Here is a 12,231-nt window from a genome sequence, read left to right as displayed (position 1 = left end):
CTTGATTTCTTCTGCCAGTGTTCAAATGCTTGCTTCCCTCTATAACTGTGCAACCTCCTTGCAAGCGGAAGAACTGGGAGGGAAAACCAGGTGAAACATCGAAGGAGATCCCCACTGCTCAGGACTTGGCACAGGCCTGTGTATCTGTGGTTTAGAGGGAAGTGGGCAGGACCCCTGAGAGAAGTAGGACAGAGCCCAAGGGGCATTGCTTTGTTGGTTTTGTGTACTTGGTCTTGGGAGATTGGGTTGGTTGGTGGACCTCAGGCTGGACTCCCAGAAAGGGCTGTGGGATATTTTCATGGAGTTACTAGCACTTTTCAAGGTGGGAGGGATGAAGTGGGTGGCCTGTCCCTGGCCTTGATCTCCAGGCCTGATGATGGGGAACTGTGCCAGCCTGAGGCTGCTGGGCTGCTGGGGGCATCTCGGAGTTAAAGCTTGGAGTCTCGGTTCTGCAGAGTGCTAGTACTTCAAGCGTGCCCCTCTGATTCTGAGCGTCAGTCTCCTCCCCTGGAAAAGGAGAAAACCTGTAGGGCCGAGTGGGGATCAGAAGGGTTCAGCAAGTGGGCCAGTGCCTAGGGAAAGTTCAAGTTCTTGTAGTTCTTTCTGCGTTGTTGAGAATGTGAATCCTGAGAAGTCACGCACACGTGTGTGTGTGTGTGTGTGTGTGTGTGTGTGTGTAAGGGGACAGGGCAGAGGGAGGAAGAAGTCTTCCATTAGAAATCCTTCCACATGGGAATAATGAAATGCAGTGACTCCTAGGAGAGAGAGAGACGAGCAAGTGTGTTCAAGGAGGATGAATGTCAGGAAATGGAAAGATTTCTGAGTTTATAAGCCCATGGACAAGGCGGGATTAAAAAGCTGAGTGTGGGAGACTGAACCATCATCACATCTACCAATAAGGTAGAAGGAAAACGATCTCCAGAACAATGAGAAGCACACAGACCAGGGCAAGAGGAATGGAAGTAAGACCCAGAGAGAACTCTTGTGAGTGAGGGCTGTGATCAGTGTTTGGCAAAGGGAGAAAATGAAATCTCGTTCTGTGGAAATACAGTACTTCTGCAGACCCCCGCCTGGGAGCACAGCCCCGTGGAGGGGTGGGCGGCACAGTGGATGCTTCTGGAGGTGCCTTTCCACTTCACATTCTCACATAAATACAGATTTCTCCTTTCTGTTTTCATTGGAAGCTGAAATTGATATCTTCTGTGTAGGATTAGACTGGAAAAAAAAGATTTCTGGAATCAAAGTTCCCCTTTTCTTGAACAGTATTAGCAACCCTGGAATGGATTTTATTTCAAGGGAAGCTTTTTATTCACATACTCATTTACAGGCACACGCTAAATGCCTGACCATCAGGAAGATTTTCATTTTCACAAGGCAGCCAGCAGTTTTGGTTGCTATGGCATTTGTCAATATCATTTTCACTCTATAACCTCTTACAGACCCTTCATTTCTATGAAACCTACTGAGGATTTCAACCCTACTGCTGCTACTTTTTTTTTGGTTGGTCAAGTGTGTGACAGTTATAGTATTAACAAAGCTTTCTTGGGTAATGCTGACTCTCCTTTTCAAGAATTAACAATACCAGGGTAGCTGGGACAGGGCAGTTCTTTAAAACTCTTTATCAGGATTTCTGTACAGATGACGACTTTGAATGTTGCATTCTTTTCTGCCGGGCTAGAAAAGTAAGCTTTTGCAAATATATTTAAGGGGAAATTAATCTGTGGCTAAGTGGGAGTGGGGGAGGTATGTGACATGTTATATAAGCTTCTAAAATGTCTTCTTCCCTCATGGCTACAATTGGAAAAATCCCCTTTTGTGACTACAAGTCAATTTCTTCTGGAGGTGGAGTTCGCTTTCATCAGAAATGTGATGGTACATTTTATAATAGTTATTGATAGAATCTCTCTTTTGTGGTTGCCCTGATGGAGTCAACTCTTTGCCTCCAACTGGTTTTGAAATCAAAGCTGATGATGTCATACACGCACCAAGATGGTATGAAAAAGCTATTCCATTGTGAGGCTTTCTGGGGCGAGCAGGGCAGGCTCCCAAGCAGGTCCATTTAACTGGAAAGAAGAAAGAGGCAAATGGTTTTTTTTTTAATTGAAGATTGTTGATTTTCAATGTTGTGTTAGTTTCAGGTGTACAGCAAAGTGATTCAGTTATACATACATATGTGTATATATATATACTTTTCCAGATTCTTTCCCATTATAAGTTATTACAAGATACTGAATATAGTTCTCTTTGATGCTAGTGGTTTTATTTGGTTTTATTGTGATTAGGGCATGGGGTAGTGATATGGGTTCCCTGAGAGTTTGATGGTTTGAACGTCCCCCTGCTGGCACGAAGGGAGGGATCACCTGGGTTTCTTATGGGCTTGCACAAATGTGGGGCAGAAGGGAAAGGGAGAGTGGGGCTTGAAAGCCATCAGCAATCAAACGTGAAACATGGAGTCAGACTCTTTATTACAATTCCTCTCTGATGTTTCACTGATGACTGAATTGTGCTATGTTTCACTTAATTGAATTTGAACTTGTGTATGTAAGCCATTATGATGCTCTATGAGGCCTGCAGCCTGAGACCAGTGAGGGTCGTGAACGTTCCTTTGAACACCTTTTTCAAGAGCCCAGCATTGTGTATTCTGAGAAGTGAAATGAATGCCTTGGTCACTATCAGTGATGTCTGGAACTCTGAAGAGGATAAGGAGTGCCTTGCTGAGACCTTGTATTGTAGCATTAAATACATACAGAGACATGTGTGACCTTGACTTATATTTCGGGTATCTGTGAGGCAATAAATTCCCAGAGTTCTTCACCCCAAAGGAGAAACCTTGGATAAGGAATTGTTGCCATTGGTCAGACCAGATGGCCAGACTGTTGGCAGTGGCCCAAGGGTCTGTAAAAATATGTATATGAGACTGATTGTTGGCCAGGGTATCCTCTAGTGCTAAGATGGTGGCCTGCAGTTGGGTCAATTCTGAAGATGCTTAGGTCCTGTCTTTGATAAGGGACATCTAAGTTCGATGACAGACAGCAGCAACTCTCCAGTGGGGCTGCTGTCTGTAAAGTGTATAAACTCCCTTTTCCAATCTGAAGTTGATCCCAAGGAGCTCCTGAGGTGATCATGGAGTCTGGAGAGGGGTAATCTCCTTCAGCACCTTTGGCTCTGTCAAGGGCACTAGGACAGGGGAGGCCACCAGTTCCTGTAGGTGGGATATGCCAGAGGGCCCAGGTTTGGTTCCATTATGTAAGTATCATTTTCATTTCAATAAGGAGAGATGCTGCGTCCATGATCAAAAGCATACTGGGCAGTTGGGTGCAGAGAGTCTCCTGTGAGAGTCTCCATCTTCAGAAGGGCCCAGTATACTCACATAGCCAGCAGTTGTTGCTCTAATGGTGTGTAGTGTGGGGCTAAGGAGGACAGTTTTTGCATAGACAACTTACGGCTGTAGCAGGTGGTCCAGAGACTGCAGGAGGCATGAGAGGAGGTAGCTAGCACCTCTACAGTGAAGGACTCTCTGGAAGGCACTAATGGGAGTGCCTGTTGTCTTGCAGTTGGGATGCATTCTAGAGCCTTTTGTTACTGGGAACCTCATTCAAGATGGGCTGATTTGTAAGTAACAGCATAAGTGGGCTTAAGTAAAATTTGTAAACAAAGAACATGTTGCCTTTGGAATCCCAAGATGTCTAAAAAATGTTTGGCTTGTCTTAATGATGTGGATGCTGAGAGGGTCAATAGTTGTTTCTTGACAGCATCAGGGATGGCGTGATCCTTGGCTGGCCAAATAATTCCCAGGAATTCAACCAAGTGGTGGGGCCTTGTACTCTGCTTGGGGCGATGACTCATCTCCTTTTGTGAGCGCCTCTGGGAATCTTTTTCTGTCTTGAATGAGTGTGTCAAATGAATCTCCTCCGAGGACGATATCATCAGTGTGATGTTATGCCTGTACTTCTTAAGGAAAGTTGGATGCTATCCCTGCAAAGATTGTGTGCAGTGGCAGGGTTGTTGAGATACTCCCTGTGTAGCTGGGTCAAGGTGTACTATTTCTCTTTGAAGATGAGGGCAAACTTCAGCTGAGAGACTATAGAAATAGACACTGAGTAGAATGTATTCATTATATCTTTAGTAGCAAAACATTTTTCCAGTTGTTGGTTGGGGTATTGGATCCAGTAATTTGAAAAATATTAGTTATGGGAGCTATGTAGTGAAGAATTTAATCTTGCCCAAAGACAGGTCCAGCCTTTACCCTTGGCCTCTTGGAGGTAATATCTAAGCCCTTGAAATGTCATGCCTGATAGGAATATCTTTCTTTGCCTCAGGGCCTTGGGCCACACTAACACTCTGATTTAGTGTGGGAGCTTGGGGGTATCACTTGACCTCTAGAGGGGCTGGAGATTGAGGACAGTCACATGGATGGCCAACCAGGTTTACTTTATCAAGCCCCAGTAAAGACTGTGGACTCCAGGCTGAGGTGAGCTTCCCCGCTGGGCAATACTCCATGTGTATTGTCACCTATTGATGCCAGGAAAGTAATGCTGTCCATGCAACTTGGACAGAAAACTTGCAATTTGGTGTGAGAAGTGAAGGCAGTCTTGTGGAATATGCTCCTTCTAACTTTGGATGGGGCCCTAACCACAAGTACCATGGAATTAAGGTTGAAGTTACCCACCGTTAGACCCTGTTCATTTATCTCAGGCTTGAGCATTGGCCAAATTGGGCTATTAAGGGGAGAGACATAGGAACCATGATCTCTTCCCTCAGCAGGGCTTGTGCAATTGGTATTATTTTTTGTGGGCCTGGTTTTAATCTATAGTAGACCATATTAATGATTTTTAAACAGCACGGAGGCTGTCCATGTGTCTCTGTTTTTGTCAAACCAATTGTAAATACCAAATATTTAATTTTATTTCAATTTATTACTCATTGGGTCAAAGCATCCATGCCCACTATGGGATATGTTAGGGCAATGGGCACTATGACCACGGGGAATTTCGTCAAGGCAGTAGTTCTGATGGTTAAGGTGAGGCATACCTTTGGAAATTCCTCTAAGAGTGTAGGGGATATCTTGTTTAAATTTAGTGAGACCTGGGTGTGGAGAGAAAGGACCCCTCCTACACTGTTGGTGGGAATGTAAATTGGTGCAGCCACTGGAGAACAGTATGGAGGTTCCCAAAAAAACCGAAAATAGAGTTACCATATAATCCAACAATCCACTCCTGGGCATACATCCAGAGAACACTCTAATTCGAAAAGATACAGGCACTGCAATGTTCATAGCAGCACTATTTACAGTAGCCAAGACATGGAAGCAACCTAAATGTCCACTGACAGATGACTGGATAAAGAAGATGTGGTGTATATATCACAATGGAATACTGTTCAGCCGTAAAAAGAATGAAATAATGCCATTTGCAGCAACATGGATGGACCTAGAGATTATCATACTAAGTGGAGCAAATGTTACAGGCACTTGGTGAGCAGGTGTGGGAGTAAGTCAGACAGAGAAAGACAAACATATGATATCACTTATATGTGGAATCTAAAAAAATAATACAAATGAACTTACAAAATAGAAATACACTCATAGACAGAAAACAAACTTAGGGTTACCAAAGGGGAAATGTGCAAAGAGATAAATTGGGAGTTTGGGATTAACATATACACACTACTATATATAAAATAGATAAACAACAAGAACCTAATGTATAGCACAGGGAACTATATTCAATATCTTGTAATAACTTATAAAGGAAAAGAATCTGAAAAAGAATATGTATTATGTGTGTGTGTTGTGTGTTTGTATAACTGAATCACTTTACTGTACACTTGAAATGAACACAACATTGTAAATCAACTATACTTCAATAAAAAAAACTCTGAGACCCACAGATATAACTGTAATTTGGGGCCCAGTATCAATTAAGGCCATGAAAATTTGCCAATTGGCGCATTTCAGCAGAGGTTAAAGTTAATTTAGAACCTGTTTAGAAGTGCAAAAGCCAATCAGCAAACTTTTTCTTTTGTGTTACATAAATTATTTTTGTAAAAATTGAATATATAATTGGGTCAAATTGCAGGCCTCTGTTTCAGTTTCTCTCCTCCCCCAACCCCCCTATCAATTTTTTTTGTTCCTTTCATTTTTTTGTTTTAGTGGCTACTGGCTAGACCTTGTGTTGGAGAACTCCTGTCTTCCCTGGTCATGTGTATAAGTTTCTTCCTCCAGAGAGTCCCAAATCAGTATTATCAGGGTTATGGACCTTTCTTACGGCAACTATTGTTGTATTGGGTCTAGAGACACTGGGCTTAAGCTGAGTTTGAATTAACCTCTTGATGTGTTAATCAGCTGCGGCACTCAATAAAACCCACAGTCTTCACTGATCCACTTTACTATCATCTAACAAGGTGATGGTACCCTCTGGCTCTTTAAGAGGGGTGGGGATAAAGCGTTAAGGGTGCTTTTCATAACGGTCTGTGCCATGGGGGTACCATGGGTGTTTTCCCTATAATTCTGAGGATCAAGATCTGTTGCACCAGAGGCGTTTAGGGTCCTAATAAGCCGTCTGTTTTTAGGACTGTGACCTCAGCACTCCACATGGCAACAATTCTTCCTTATACCACTGACCACCCATGGCCGTCATATTGCACACGTTGTCAGTCTTTCCCCTGAACACTTTATAGAACAGGACCAATGCCTGGTTGAAACATACAACCAGCAAGCGCAGGGTAAGAGTCATTCCCCTGAGTCTAGTGTCAGTTATAGCTTGTGCAGGAATTGACACACATGATTCACTCTGAGACAGATAGGTCCAGGCTGAGATATCCAACCCAGGGCTACTTTAAGGAGGGTCCCCATCCCATACTCTTGGCCCTAAACGCAAAACTTCCGACTTGGGTAGGTTAAATCAGTAACTGAGACTTGCTAGGACTTACTAAGTGTGGCAACATCTCCAGTGCAAGCTCACTAGCAGGCAGCAGCACAGTTCAAAGAGCGCACTAGGCAGCTGACGGTAGGTAGCAGCTCAAAGTGTATGTTTGCCAGCAGGCTGTGGAGCCAGTTTGTTAGCTGAAAGCAATGGGAGAAAGATCTCCAGGAAGTGGCGGTCATCTTTTAGAGTATACTGCTCTCAGCACCAACTGTCTCGAAGTTCCTCCGTGGAAAAGCAGCATCATACCTCTGAACCCTACCCAAAATTGTTTCAGATCTTGAGGCTGATGATGTCATACATGCACCAGGGGGGTAAGAAAAGGTTGGTTATTCACATGGTGAGGCTTTCTGGGGAGAGTAGGGCAGGCATTCAAGCCTGCCTACTTGGCTTGAGTGAAGGAGGGGTGAGTGGCTCTGATTTTTAGTGTGGGTAGAAGATGGGGCTGGGGTGAAGATTCCTGCACGTGGCTTGGGGTGTTCTCAGTTTGAACTTCCTCTCCAGTACCAAGGGAGAGAGTGCCTAGTCTTTCTTATTGGCTAGCTAGATGTGGGGCAAAAGGGGAAGAGGGGAAAGGAGCTTGAAAGCTGTCAGTAGTCAAATATCAAAAATGGAACTCGACTTTTTGTTGCAATCTTCCTGTCGCTTCAGATGATATATTGCATGCACGAATATAGTTCATGGGAAAGTGAGGTCAATAAAATGATGGAACTGCCAAATTACTTCAAGGGAAAAACCTCACATATTGAGTTCAGAGGAAATCAGTTGGGAGATAAAAATGACCACACACCATAGAGGCAAAAACAGAGCTCTAGAATGAAATGACTTTGAAAATGGAGCATTCCTTGGCTGTGGCATGGTCAGTTCCTGAGGGCACCCAAACTGTTGAGAGAAAGTAAACACCCAGCACAATACCATTTAATACATTTCTGAGGAAGGTCAAGGTTTTTAAAAAGTGCTTCGTTTGCACTTAATCCTCAGGTTCCCTGTATTCCTAACTCCTTTCCCTCAGCTAATCAACCCATTCTGGAGTAGCGAAATTGCTCTCTCTCAAGCCGCACTGTCCAATATGGTAATCACCAGCCACGATGGCTGCTCAGCACTTGGAATGTGCTTGGTATGAATTGAGTTGGGCTGTAAATGTAAAATACAAAGACTTTGATTTTGTGTTCATTTCCTAGGGCTGCTGTAAGAAAGTATCACAAATTGGGTGGCTTAAACAACAGAAATTAATTTCCTCCCAGTCTAGAGGCTAGAAGTTGGAGATCAAGGTGTTGGCAGGGTTGGTTCCTTCTGATCGCTGTGAGGGAGACTCTGTCCCAGGCCTCTTCCCTAGCTTCCGGTGGTTTCCTGGCAGTGTTTGGCATTTCTTGGCGTCTGCCATGTCACCCCAATCTCGGCTTTTGTGTTTACATGGCCTTTTATCTTTGTGTGTGTGTCTCTGTATCCAAATTTTCCCTTTTAATAAGGATAACAGTCCTATTGAATTAGAGCACACCCTAGTAACCTAGTCTTGATATGATCTTCTGCAAAGACCTTATTTCCAAATGAGGTCACATTCACAGGTACTGGGGGTTAGGATTTCAACATCTCTTTGAGAAATACAAGTTAACCCATAACTGACTTCAAAGACTTGCTATAATAAAAAGAATGTGAAATATCTCCTTAATAATTGTTTTGTTCATTACATGTTGAAGTGATAATATTTTAGATATATTGGGTTAAGTAAAATACACTTTAAAATTAATTACACCTCTTTCTTTTGACTTTTTAAAATGTGGCCACTAGAAAAATTTTAAATTTCCTCTGTGACTTGCGTTTGTGGCACAAGTTCTATTAGATAGCACTTCTCTAGAGCAGAGCTTGGCTGACTATAGCCTAAACACCAAACGTTGCTCACCGCCTGTTTTGTAAATGAAGTTTTACTGGAACACAGCTATGTTCATTCATGTATATATAGCCTGTGGCTCCTTTCATGCTACAATAACAGATCTGATTAGTTGTAACAGAGATCACATGGCCTACAGAGTCTAAAAATTTACTATCTGGCCTTTTATAGACAAAGTTTGCTGATATCTGCTCTAAACAATGGCTTTAGAACCAACAGTGTCTCTCTATTGCTTATTGGAGACTCTTCAGCCAGACCGCCCTGGCTCTCGGAATGCCTCGCCTTTCCCACTGATCATCAGAGAGAAAGCTCTTTTAGGCCAAGGACTGGTCCTGTGGCTCCTCTTGTAGACCCCGCACTGCCTAGCCGCAATCTGGCACTCTAGGGCCATAAAAGATGTTCACAGAATTAACTGCAAATGTTACAGGCACTTGGTTAGCAGGTAGGGTGTGGGGAAAAGTGACTCCGAACAGAGATGAGCTTTCCTGGACTTCTGCTGCCTCTCATCTGCTGTGTGAAGGACAGCCCACATCAAGGCAGTTTCAGGTTCTACCTGCAGGCACTGTAGGGCTCCCATCGGTTTGAGCTACTAGTGCTGCTTCTGCTAACTGCAACTATCATTTACTGGGAGCTTACCAGGTGCCAGGCTTTTTACTTAAAGGCATTATTTCATGTAATCTTCCCAAGCCGAGGAGGTTGGTACAGTCAGTTCCTCTATAACTCTTGTTTTGAAAAATGTGAATGTGTTCTAATGCGATTGATGTATTAGGGAACAATTTGAGCATAACATGGCCTTCCTGTTTGCTTATGCACAGTTTCTTCCACGAAAATCTCTAGGTGAACATGAGAAACTGCACGCAGCTGAACTGAGCCACAGAGCAGTACCCAAAGCGTGTGTGTGCGTGCATGCCCATGCACGCACGCGCACACATTTCAGACATCCGCCAGCTCTCTCAGTTCACCATGTGTGATCTGAGCCACACCCGCCCACACCTGCTTTCTGCCTGGTTTCAGGTCATCCTCCCTGCACTCACAAGCGCTCACAGGCTGTAACTCTCCCAATAGCCGCTTCCATGAGCAAACGGCAGTCTCTTTAAAGTGCCACATTTATTGTAGTATTTATGTATTAGTTAACCATTTAACGTGTAAAACTGTGATGTGTGTGTGTGTGTTTTTATTGGGTTCCTATCTTTTTAAATGTGTGGCTGATGAAGGCTTTCAGTGTTGTGCCTCTAAACTAATTTTTTTCCCATGAGCCCTGTGGTTCTAATGCACAAGTTTGCATAGCACGGTGATTTTTAGGAACACACACAGCACATTATAGCAGAACTGACTGTACTATGATGACTCCCATTTTGCATGTGGTAAAACTGACGTCTCAAGAGGCAAAGTGATTTGTTCAAGAGCACACAGCTGGGATATATGGGAACTGGATTTTGAATCCAGATCTCTCTGACTCCATAACTTAAACTCTTTAACCACCTCACTGTATTGATTTATAGCTTATAAAATAAACTGTACTTTGGCTATAAAGTTTTTAAATCAAAAATTACAGAAGTCTGGTGTGAAGTAGGCAAAAGTCTTTAGTTTGCCTCTTGTGATGCTTTTGTTTGTTTTGTTGTTGTTGTTCAGGGGGTTAAGAAATAGACGTCTGGGTATTGTTGCTTTCCGCATTTCTCCAATTTCGGTACAGAGGGTGGGAGGAGGGAAGATGCGGAGCAGCGAGTGAATAGGAACCTCTTATGGAGGGCTGGAGAGGAAATCAATTCTCTTCTTGCCTGGAGATGCAAACATAATGGAAAGATCTGGGCGTCATAGGAGACCATAGAGTGAGTCAGCAAATCAATGCTGGTTTGTTTTTTGAAAGCTAATATGATGCTGTGATGTGTAATAATAACAGGAATACAACCTGCAGGAATCATAAAATAACTCCTTAGCATTGATCAGGGCCTTATTAAAGTGGTGTGATCAGCTTGGGGTCTGTAATTGAAGAGGGAAGTGAAGAAGTCACAGAGGAAAGAGAGTGCTGTTGTGGCTTGTCCCTGAATCCTGCATGCTACAAGGACTCTAAACACAGACTGTCCCCCCTAGCTGTCACAGTGGGTGTTGCAGTGATGTCATACTGAGCCTATAGGCTCTGGGGGTGAAAGATAAGGGTAAGGCATGGTGGGAGAATGGTTTGCCAGGAGACAGAGAGCCTAGGTGGCAAGTGCGGACCAAGGGGTTAGACGAAGCTAAGCCAGAAAGCCCGAGGCTTGGCAGGACAGCTGCAAAGGGACACGGCCAACTCCAACCAGGAAGCATTGTTTACACCTCCAGCTGGGGGTCAGGTGGGTATGGCGAGGGAGGTCAGAGCATACTGCTGGTTAGGACTGCAGCGGAGCAGGGTGGTGGTGGTGAATCTGTCCCAGGCAGCGAGCGTGGGGTCAGGACCAAGGGCTTTGATCACTAAGAACTCCAAAGTCGTTGTTGATTAAGAACAAAATTCTTGATTTAAAAAAATCTGAGTATAAGAGCAATACATAATTATTGTAGGGAATTTGGAACATAAAGCAAAGCAAAAGAAGAAATTACCAATTCCTTCTTATCCTGTCACCCAGAGATAAGGTACTGGTTACATACTGGTGTTTTTTTTTTCTCCTAGTCTTTCTTTCCCTATGTGTGCTAAAGAATGCACAAAATATTACTATATCATTAAAGATCTTAGGTTTCCCAAATCAGACTGCCTGGGTTCGAATCCTAGCTCTGCCATTTAGTAACTGTGTGTCCTTGAATACAATTACTTACCCTTTCAGACTTGCAACTTCCTCATCTGTAAAACTGGCACAATGCCAGTAACTATCCCACAAGGACTGTGGTGAGAATTAAGTAGAATGTGTACATCACATAAAGTTTTAGCATAGAGTTTGACACATGGTGAGCACTCAAATATTTCAGTCGTTCAATGACTGTATTATATGTGTATGCTACATTATATATTATATAAATGATATTTGTTCATATAGTGATTCTTTACTGAGCCAGGCACTATTATATGACAGGCACTGATCTAGGCACTGTGTATACAACAATAAACATGAACAAAAACGTGTGCATATTACATTTGTGGTTTTCTGTTTTGCTTTATCCACTTACATATCATGAGCATTTCTTCATGTCATTAAATAGTCTTGAAAATAGCACTTTTATTGACTGCATAGTATTCCTACATATTTGTTCTCCACCCCTCTATTGTTGGACATTTTGGTTGTTCATTTTGTTTACTATTATAAACGGGTATCATTGCACATAGTTCTTTTTCCAGATTTTATTTCCCCCCATAAAATCGATTTCTAGAAGAGGCCTTGCTAGGTCGAAGGCTTATGATGCAGAGAGCCAAATTGCCTTTTAGAAAGTTTTTTTTTTTTTTTACCAATTTCC

This window comes from Camelus dromedarius, chromosome X (assembly GCF_036321535.1).
Source record: "Camelus dromedarius isolate mCamDro1 chromosome X, mCamDro1.pat, whole genome shotgun sequence".
Classification (NCBI taxonomy): Eukaryota; Metazoa; Chordata; class Mammalia; order Artiodactyla; family Camelidae; genus Camelus; species Camelus dromedarius.
Note: the sequence above shows the minus strand (reverse complement) of the source record.